General features: G+C 39.4%; 1 protein-coding gene across 1 annotated transcript in view; it reads left to right on the top strand.

Annotated features, from left to right (window-relative positions):
• The first annotated feature begins 47 nt into the window (after window positions 1-47).
• FUT10 (fucosyltransferase 10) overlaps window positions 48-10,185 on the top strand; it is a 145,335-nt gene continuing 135,197 nt past the window's right edge. Inside the window, exon 1 of the mRNA XM_036838609.1 lies at window positions 48-1,642. The gene's annotated coding sequence lies outside the window, so the exon portion shown is untranslated. The remainder of the gene's footprint in view (window positions 1,643-10,185) is intronic.

Genomic DNA, 10,185 nt, shown 5'->3' with positions numbered 1-10,185 from the left:
CTGAGTTCTGGAAGGGGCTTTGCGCAGCGCCCTTTGACGGTCTAACTTCCGCGCTCGCCGCCAGGTCACCGCCGCCACCGGACTGTCACCGCGCGCTCGTACCGCTTAGGTCTTGTCCCCGGCTCCCCTTGGGACTGTAAACCCGGCTAAGGGCCCGTGGGAGCCCGCGCAGGAGCCGGCGGCATTTCGAAGGGCGGAGGCCGAGAGCGCCGGGAGCGCCCCTGTCTAGCGAGCGGTTTGACGGTCCCTGAGTGTTAGCCGCCGGCCCCGCCCGCTGGGCCTTCCCTCCGCGGGGCGCGCACCGCCGCCGGCGGGGCCTCAGCTCCGGGCCGTCGGGGCTGCAGTGTTCTCGCTCCTTCGCCCAGTCTGTGGACCTCAAACTCGGGCTTTTTAGACTTAAAACCCTCGCTTCCGCACTTACCCCCCTTGTTTGGTGTGGTATTGGGTCCTGACTTTTGAAATTCCTGGGTCAGATATTTCAAAAACAGTAGATTTTTTCCCCCCCGCTTTTTCTTTTGACAGGGGAAGAAGAAAATCTTTACTAGCTCATACCGTTTTTCAAACGAAAAGCCATTTCAATACCAGTATAAGAAAGGCACAATCCCAGAATAAGGATGGCCCTTAGTTTGCATATCACATTATAAAATAATTTAGTATATCATAAATAGTATAATTTTGTTGCATGCAGATGAAAGCTAGGCATTAGAACCACCCTGTTAGCATGATTTAGCACTGGTTTGGGGAGCCAAATTTAGGTTATAAAAACCAACTTCAGTTTACTAGATGTTTTGGGGAACGTCAGTCAACCTTTAGCAAAACTGTTTCCCATTAGAAAAATGGGTGTATGCAAGGACTACAGGTATTATTGTAACTGAGAGGAACAAATGTGACTCCATATTGGATCTCCTTCTTTTACGTTCACCTTTGTATTCTCTTGCTTTTGCTACACCTTAATAACTAAAAGAATGTTGCCTGTAGCCTGAAATATGCGGGAGAGCCCATCCTCAAGGCTTTGACCTTTAAAGGTGTAACCCTTTCCTATTCATATAGAGATAAAAAGTTGCAGGGCAGAGGATAACGTTTGCCTTGTTGGAGGCTAATAGGAGCATCCTGACCTGACCTAGTGGAAGGCTGCAAGAACAATGGATTCTGGCCCCAAGAAGTTTGCAGCAATCTGCCACACCCCTTCCCCTTTTAGTGTAAAGAAAGCCTGAGTCCACTATCTTCTCCATCCGCCGGCTTTCCGAATAAAATTGCTCTTCCTTGCTTCAGTAACTCAGCTTTTGATTCATTGGCCTGCCATGCAGCGGGCAGTAGGAGCTTGGACTTGGTAACAGTATGTTAAAAGCATAGTTTACATTGCTTCCTAAAAAACCAGTGTGATGGTTCTCACTAGCCTACTGCCTTATGCAAGGCTGGTTTAGAGACCACAGGAAAGTCATACTATAAATACCTGTACCCTTTTATGTTAGTAAAATCAAGTTTAAAACTTGATTGGAAGTTTGGAAAATGTGGAAGAACTCCAGAGCTGGACGAGACTCACCACCTGGACTGCAGCACACTCCCTGAATTAAGTAGGGGAAATAGTGTATGTTTTCAGTATGATTTACTATAACACTCCGTCCCTGCTCACCACCAACAGGTGAGTCCCGTAAATAATTTTTTTTAAATTGAGGTGTAATTGACATATAACATTACATGAAATGTTATGAGTAAGATATTGGAGATTTTAATGCAAAACTGCCGTTCATGATTTTTGTGTATAGTGAGTTGACTGTAGTATTTTACTATTGTCTGTTTAAAAAAAGAAAACCTAACTTATATCCCCTTTCAACTTTATTGTATTTAATTGGTACAGATTGTGTGTGTGTGTTTTAGAATACAGACTAATTCTGATTTTTTTAAAAAATTCTACTCTCTTAGCAACTTTCAAGTTTGCAACAGTATGATTAACTATAGTCACCATGCTGATTATATGTTATAATATATCCCCATGACATATGTATATATATAATCTCCCCATGACTTAGTTATTTTATAACTGAAAGTTTGTGCCTTTTGTCCCCCTTGGAGCATTTTGCCCCCATCCCACCCCTCCCCTCTGGCCCCCACCAATCTGTTCTCTGTATGAGCTCTGTTGTTTTGTTTTGTTTTGAGATTCCATATGTAAGGGAGATCGTAGGGTATTTGTCTTTCTCTGACTTATTTAACTTAGCGTAATGCTCTCAAGGTCCATCCATGTTGTTGCAAATGGCAGGGTTTCATTTTTTTATGGCTGAGCAATACTCCATTGTACATATATACTACATTTTCTTTTTAAATTCATCCATCGATAGACACTTAGGTTGTTTCCATATCTTGGCTATTGTAAATAATACTGCAATGAATATGGGAGTGCATACATCTTTTTGAGTTAGTGTATTCATTTTCTTTGGATAAATACCCAGAAATGGAATTATGGATCACATGGTGGTTCTATTTTTAATTTTTGGAGGAGCTTCCATATTGTTCTCCACAGTGGCTGCACCAATTTACATTCCCACCAACAGTGCAAGAGGGTTCCCTTTTCTCCACATTTTCACCAACGCTTGTGTGAGTGAGAGGGTATTTCATTGTGGCTTTGATTTGCATTTCCCTGATGATTAGTGATGTTGAGCCTCTTTTCATGTACCTGTTGGCCATCTTGTGTGTCTTCTTTGGAAAAATGTCTATTCAGATCTGCCCATTTTTTAATCAGATTGTTTGTGGGTTTTATTTGCTATTGAGTTGTATGAGTTTTTTTTTTAATATATTTTGGATTTTAACCCCCTATCAAACATGATTTGCAAGTATGTTTTCCCATTTAGTAGGCTGTCTTTTCATTTTGTTGATGGTTTCCGTTGCTGTGCAGAAGCTTTTTAGTTTCGTGTAGTCTCACTTGTTAGTTCTTGCTCCTGTTGCCTTTCCTTTTGGTGTCAGATCTGAAAAATCATCGCCAAGACTGATGACAGGGAGCTTACCACCTACGTTTTCTTCTCGGAGCTTTATGGTTTTAGGTCTTACATTCAAGTCTTTAATCCATTTTGGGTTGATTTTTGTGTATGGTGTAAGATAGTCGTCCAGTTTTACTCTTTTGAATGTGGCTGTTCTGTTTTCCCAGCACTATTTATTGAAGAGATAGTCCTTTTTTCATTGTATGTTCTTCACTCTTTGTTGTAGATTGACCATATAAGCATGGATTATTTCTGGGCTTTGTATTCTGTTCCAATGATCTGTGTGTTTGTTTTCATGCCAATAACATACTATTTTTTTATTACTATAACTTCATAATATAGTTTGAAATCAGGGAGCATGATGTCTCCAGCATTGTTCTTCTTTCTCAAGATTGTTTTGGCTATTTGGGGTCTTTGTGGTTCCATACAAATTTTAGGATTGTTCTATTTCTCTGAAAAATGCCATTGGAATTTTGATAGGGATTGCACTGAATTTGTAGATTGCTTTGGGTAGTATGGACACTTTAAAAATATTAATTCTCCTAATACATAAGCACAGAATATCTTTCCATTTATTTGCATTTTCTTCAGTTTCTTTCATTAATGTCTTACAGTTTTAGTGTACAGATCTTTCACTTCCTTGGTTAAATTTATTCCTAGGTATTTTATTCTTTTTGATGCAATTGTAGATGGGATTGTTTTCTTAATTTCTCTTTTTGATAGTTCATTATTAGTGTATAGAAATGCAATAGGTTTTTGTATATTGATTTTGTATTCTGCAACTTACTGAGTTCTTTTATTTATTTATTTATTTATTTATTTATTTCTGGCTGTGTTGGGTCTTCGTTTCTGTGCTAGGGCGTTCTCCAGTTGCGGGGAGTGGGGGCCACTCTTCATCGCGGTGCGCGGGCCTCTCACTATCGTGGCCTCTCTTGTTGCGGAGCACAGGCTCCAGACGCACAGGCTCAGTAGTTGTGGCGCACGGGCTTAGTTGCTCCGTGGCATGTGGGATCTTCCCAGACCAGGGCTCGAACCCGTGTCCCCTGCATTGGCAGGCAGATTCTCAACCACTGCGCCACCAGGGAAGCCCCCTGAGTTCGTTTCTTAGTTGTAACAGTTTTTTGGTAAATAATCTTGACTTGCAACCAACCTTAGAAATGGCTCTTAACAAGTTTTCCTCCTAAAGAGTGAGGACTTCAAATGGAAATGCAGAATGTAGAAACATTCTCAAAGTGAGAAATATTTTTAAAAAAATAATTACAAGTAATACAAGAATGCAGGCTAGTTTATTTTCTAAAGCCTATTAAGTGAGAAGTAAATGTTTTCTTTCACTCCTCTCCTTCCAGAAGCCTTTAGTTAATTCATCAAATAATTTGGAGCACCTGCTATGTGCCAGATACAGTTCTAGGTGCTAGAGATGCAGCAGTGAAAAAAAAAAAGAGGATCTATGCCCTCATGGAGCTTACTTGGTAGCAAGGAGACAGATAGTAAGCAAATAAACAAATTATATGATGTGATGTCAGGCAGTGGTAATGTTATTAAAAAAATGATAAAGCTAGGTCAGTGAACAGAGGTGGAAAGGGCGATGCTCTTTTAGAATGGGTAATCAGAGAAGGATTCAGAGGAAATGATATCTAGGGAACCTCAGTGAAGTGAGGGAATAAGTCATATGAAAACGTATGAGTATCTGTTAAGGCAAATAAAGAGCAAATGCAGAGTCCCAGAGATAAGATGCTTGGAGTGATCAAGGAGTAGCACGGGGAACGTGTGGGCCAGAGGGTGGTGAGAAAAGGGGAGAGAGGAAGGACATGAGACTGGGGCCGAATTAGGCACAAGTGTAGTCAGCCTCGCCTTCACAGGAAAACAAACTGGAGGCTTTCAAAAGTCCTGACACCAGATTTCTACTTCAAAAACTTTGTCGAGACAGTTTTTTTAGTGGAGAGATATATCATGTTCAAGACTCGAATGTTTCACTATCATTAAGAAATCTGTTCTCCACTGCTTGATCTATAGATCCGGTGCCTTCTAAATCATAATCCCAATAAGATGGTTATAGACTTTGACAAGCTGATTGTGAAGTGTATATGAATGCAAAGGATCTAAAAGAAATAGAAAAAAATATGTATGTGTAGGGGTGTGCGTGTGTATACAGACATACGCACAAACACACACATAGACCAACAGAGAAAGAATGGCCAAGCAAATGGCACCAAATGTTAACAGTGGTTGAATTTAGGTAGTTAGAAGGTAGTAGGATATATTTTTAAGGTATGGTTCACAAGATTTGCAGATGGATTGGATGTGGAATGTGAGAGGAAAGCAGAGAGTCAATGATGACTCTGCCATTTGGGGTCTGAGCAGCCAGCTAGGTGACCAGAGTGTGCTGGGAAGTGTGCAGATTTGGTGGGTGGTCAGTTTTGGACTTGTTAAGTTCAAAATGCCAAATTAGATATCCAAGTGAAAATGCTGAAAAGGCAGTTAGTATACAACTCTGGATTCAGGGGAGAAATAGCACTATAGATATACATTTGGAGCTCATTTAAAACCGTGAACCTGGTGAGATCACCTTAGAGCTGTAATGTTGACATTTTTTTCTGGGGTGCTCCCTAAAATAATCTTGGAAAACTGTGTGCTCCATCACACATTATTAAACTGATACCTAGGAATTTTCATCCTAAATTTAAATAGTTAAAATTATGTAATATATGGTATATTATAAACATGGACATTTTAGAAGATTACATTTAGATTCTTGGAACCTAAATATCATAGAGATTTGAAAATCAAAATCTTTAATTAAAAAAAACCGAATAAACCCTAACAGAAATATTATATAGTTCCCCTTCTTCTTGAACAAAAATATATTCTATTTCCTCAACAGAATTTTATCCTAATGTAATATATTTTTAATCTTGAGAAGTGCTTTATTGATTATCCTATCATATTCCCTACCAGAAATATTGTTATAAATTGAAATAGTTTTTTAAAAATATCCTGTAATCTTAAAGCTCTATGTATTAAGAAAAAAACGTTATGGAATGAGTTATCATTGCAATTATTATCAGTAGAAAATTGACTAAGACACTTCTGTTAGAACTTTTCAACATGTCTCATATGTCTCTTAAATTGTATTATAGTCAGTTATATATTGCCCTCCTTTTCAATGGTTCCTGGACCATTTTTCCTCTCCACAGCCCTGTGAAACTGTTGAAAGCTTTGCTCAGCATCTCAACATCCTTTCAGCTACATATTTCTGCTCACCTTCTAGGCCTTTGGGATGCCACCTTCAAAATGTAGGCTCCTTGAGGGTATAAGTGGGCTCACCTCTCTGGCTTTCCCTTCCCTTCAGGATGTAAGCCTGGCAAGTGTTCATATTTTGTCATCTTTTCATCATATTCTGTCAGCTTTAACAATTGTTCTTGGTAGTAGGGTGGGTCAGAAATAAGTTAGACTACTTTGGAGCCTTTCTTGATAATTTTTAACAATGGTAATATCAACCACCTTCAAAGGAGATAGCTGTCCTGCTACAAAACACCTAATTGTGAGGCACGGAACAGATGAACAAGGTGAATACCATTTCCTGACAAGATATTAAAATTTATTTTAAAGATATAGTATTTGCAGCAATGTGCAATGGCACCAAGTTTTAGAAAGAGAATAGTGGAACAGAACAGAGAACCAGAAACATTTCTACTCATAGAAGGAAAGCCAATATATGACAGAGGTGGCATTGCTGATTAGTGCAGACTGGATGAATTATGAATAAGTTGTGTTGGGACAATGGGTCATTCATGTGGAAAAAGATAAAATTGGATATTGTATTATACATATAAAATTTTATTTCATAGAAGAATAAAGACCTAAATGTGAAAACAAAATATTAAAGAGAAAATAGAGGAGGATATCATTATGATCTCAATGTAGAAAAAGATTTCTTAATTAGGATACAAATAGCACAGACCATAAAGGAAAAGATTAGTAATTATGACCTTTCACAAAAATGAAAGTCTTGTGGGCATTAAAAGTCATAATAAAGGGACTTCCCTGGTGGCGCAGTGGTTAAGAATCCGCCTGCCAATGCAGGGGACACAGGTTCGATCCCTGGTCCAGGAAGATCCCACATGCCGCGGAGCAACTAAGCCTGTGCACCACAACTACTGAGACTGAGCGACACAACTACTGAGCCCATGCCCACAACTACTGAAGCCTGCACACCTATAGCCTGTGCTCTGCAACAAGAGAAGCCACTGCAATGAGAAGCCTGCGCACCACAACGAAGAGTAGCCCCTGCTCACCACAACTAGAGAAACCCCGCATGCAGCAACAAAGACCCAACACAGCCAAAAATAAAAATTAATTACTTAATTAATTTTTAAAAAGTCATAATAAAATGAAAGGAAGAAACAGACTATAAGCAATTTGAAATGTATATTATTGAAGAAGAATTAGAATCCTGAACACATGATGAATTTCTACTAATCAATAAAAAAGAGAAACATCAACAGAAAGTGGGCAAAATATGTGAATAGGTACATCACAGGAAAAGAAACACAGATGGTCAATTAACACAGGAAACGATGTGCTCATTCTAACTTATAATTGTGAAACGTGAATTACAAATATAACTAGATACCATTTTACATCAGCAGAATGTCCAAAGTACACCCCATCAATCATAAAATCACAGATGGAGAGGATAAACCAAAATTCTTATTCTGATATGATATATGCAATATACACAACTCCACTTATGAAGTATCCTCACCAAAAACCAATCTGATTTTGAATCTGATTACGTTTCATGATTTAAGTATCATTTTGCGTGAAATAGGAAGGATGTAAGAATATGTTGGATGACATCATAGCCATGTGTTGGGAAAGGTCATCAGAAAGACGTGACCCCAGGTTTGGCCTTCAAGCTGGACCCGGGCATTCAGCGGCTGCTCACTCCCTCCCCTGTCCTTGAAATGTGCCCTCCGCTTGCCTTCCCCAATCTCGAAGCTGCCCAGGGACACAGCCTGGAGACAGTCATGCAATGTTGAGACCACATGGACTGTGTACATGACCAAGGCCAGGTAATCTGCGTAAACTTGTAAGATTTGGTGGGTGGGTATGGAAATCTGCTTGTCTTACAGCCTCCGATGTAAGTTCCTTTGCTTACTGAACCTGCTGCCCACCAGTCTGGAGCGGTCTGCCTCTTTGGTTTCTCCCTTCCCTGCTTAATGGTGGCGGTGGTGCTGGGGTGGGGTGGTGATTTCACGTTTCACCCAGGAAGCTCCCTGGGAGGCTGCGAACCAACAGCGGAAGAGTGAGCCAGGAGACCAAAGAAATGGGCTGTAGGAAAGAGGGATCCACAGGGGAGATCCCAGGTGGGCCCTCCACCTCTCCGTGGGCGGGCGTGGCCGATGTGTGGGATGCCTGTGGGCCAGTGCAGGAGTACGGGGGCGCCCTGAGAACGCCGGCTGCTGCCATGCGCTGTTTCAGGAACTGTGCAGAGCGCCCTGTGACAAAGAAGGGAAACTTGTGGCTGCCACAGGGGGCTGGCCTCTACTGGGGGCAGTTCGGGCTGGACATCGATGCCCAACTAGAGGCTGAAATGAAAGTTAAAACGTTAGAGGAAGAGCTGAGGTACGGAAGGATGTGCAGTATCCACGGCTCTGCTAGCTCTGGGCTGACACACAGGCTGGGAGAGCAGGTTGGTAAGTTTAGAGACCTGAGCTTGTGACAAAACCTGGTTAGGATACTAAGAGGTGGAGTTTCTAGGAAGAAGAAAACAAAGGGGAGGATGTTGCAGTGATTGATGAGAAAAGAACAAAAAGCCTCTTGCCATCTGACTCCTAATACAAAGGGAAACTTTAAATAACAATTACCCCAAAGCCTAGGAGAAAACTTACATTTTTTTCTCTGTCCCTTGTGGTTGTAAACCTTACCATGTTTTAAAAATGTAAACACCCCAGGAGTTAAACAAAACATTGCCCATAGATACTTAAAAAAAGGGGATGGGTGAGTGGGTGGAGGGCTTTTTCATAAAAGTTCTTTTGCCAAAATCGATTTGTAAAAGAACTAAGGTTTCGTTTTGCTTTTTTTTTTTTTTTTTACAAAGCTAGTAGAAACAATAAGGATGAAAAAAAATCAGTGTATATAAAAAGTAGAATGTGTGTTTCTGGTAAAAGAAGGGTGAGATGCACTTCTGGTAAAGAAAATAAAATGTGTTTTGTTTTGTTTTTAGATAAAAAAAGTTGCACAATGTAAAAGCTGAGAATTATGTTTTATTGGAGGGCATTAGTGAGGAACTGTTGCAAAGAGGTAAGGGAGGAGCCTAAATATAGGAGTCTTTGCAACAAACAAACAAACCAAAACAAACACAAAAACTATGTAGTCAAACCTCAAAAGATTACTGCTAATCACAAAAACAGACATCTCAAGTTAATGATTTTAGTGCTTTTCTATGTATGGGAAGATGCAAGCGTCTGGGTTCACTGAAATTTTCCCACTGATACGCACTTAAGTATCTAGGGCCAGTATCCTGTTTTCCTCCATCCTGAGTTCCCCTCAGGGTGCACCATCAGGGGTGACTGTGGTAGCTGATGGCCTGATAGTGGGGAACATTTGTAGTTTACTGGAATGTCAGGCATCTTTTTGTCCACAGATATAAAGGACATGTTTTAAATTAAAAAGATAATAATTTTGTCCTAAAATAAAATTATTATTTCAAAATTTAAAAAAAGACGAAACCTAATGAGATATAAAAAGTTACAAAATGTTTATGGAAATCACAAAAGATTTGTAAAATCACAAGTTTTGTAAAAATCAAAAGATTTGTGAAGGAAAAACCTTTAAAAAATTTATTTGTGGTCAAGCTAAGATTAAACTAAATTATTTAAATTTAAGAAAAAATGTCAAAAGTGCATGGTACAAAATTAAAATTTGGTTTTCTATCTGTTAAAAGAATAAAATTTTCTTAGATTATTACTCTGCTTTTTAAAAAATTGTGAACAAAGGTTTTTCTTTACCTTTAATATAGTCTGCCTAGAATACAAAGATTTTGTGTTTAAAAAATTTTTATCAGCTCTTTAACCATGGCTATTTTAAAGTCTTTTATCATTTACAGACAGTTATTGTTTTACTGTGATGCTTTTACAAAGGTGTTTCTACAAAACAAAGGTACTTCACCTTCAAAGAGATTTATAAAAAAAAAAAGCTCCAACAAGTA

The sequence above is a fragment of the Balaenoptera musculus genome, chromosome 21, assembly GCF_009873245.2.
Source record: "Balaenoptera musculus isolate JJ_BM4_2016_0621 chromosome 21, mBalMus1.pri.v3, whole genome shotgun sequence".
NCBI classification, from domain to species: domain Eukaryota; kingdom Metazoa; phylum Chordata; class Mammalia; order Artiodactyla; family Balaenopteridae; genus Balaenoptera; species Balaenoptera musculus.
Note: the sequence above shows the minus strand (reverse complement) of the source record. Positions and strands in the feature narration are given on the sequence as shown.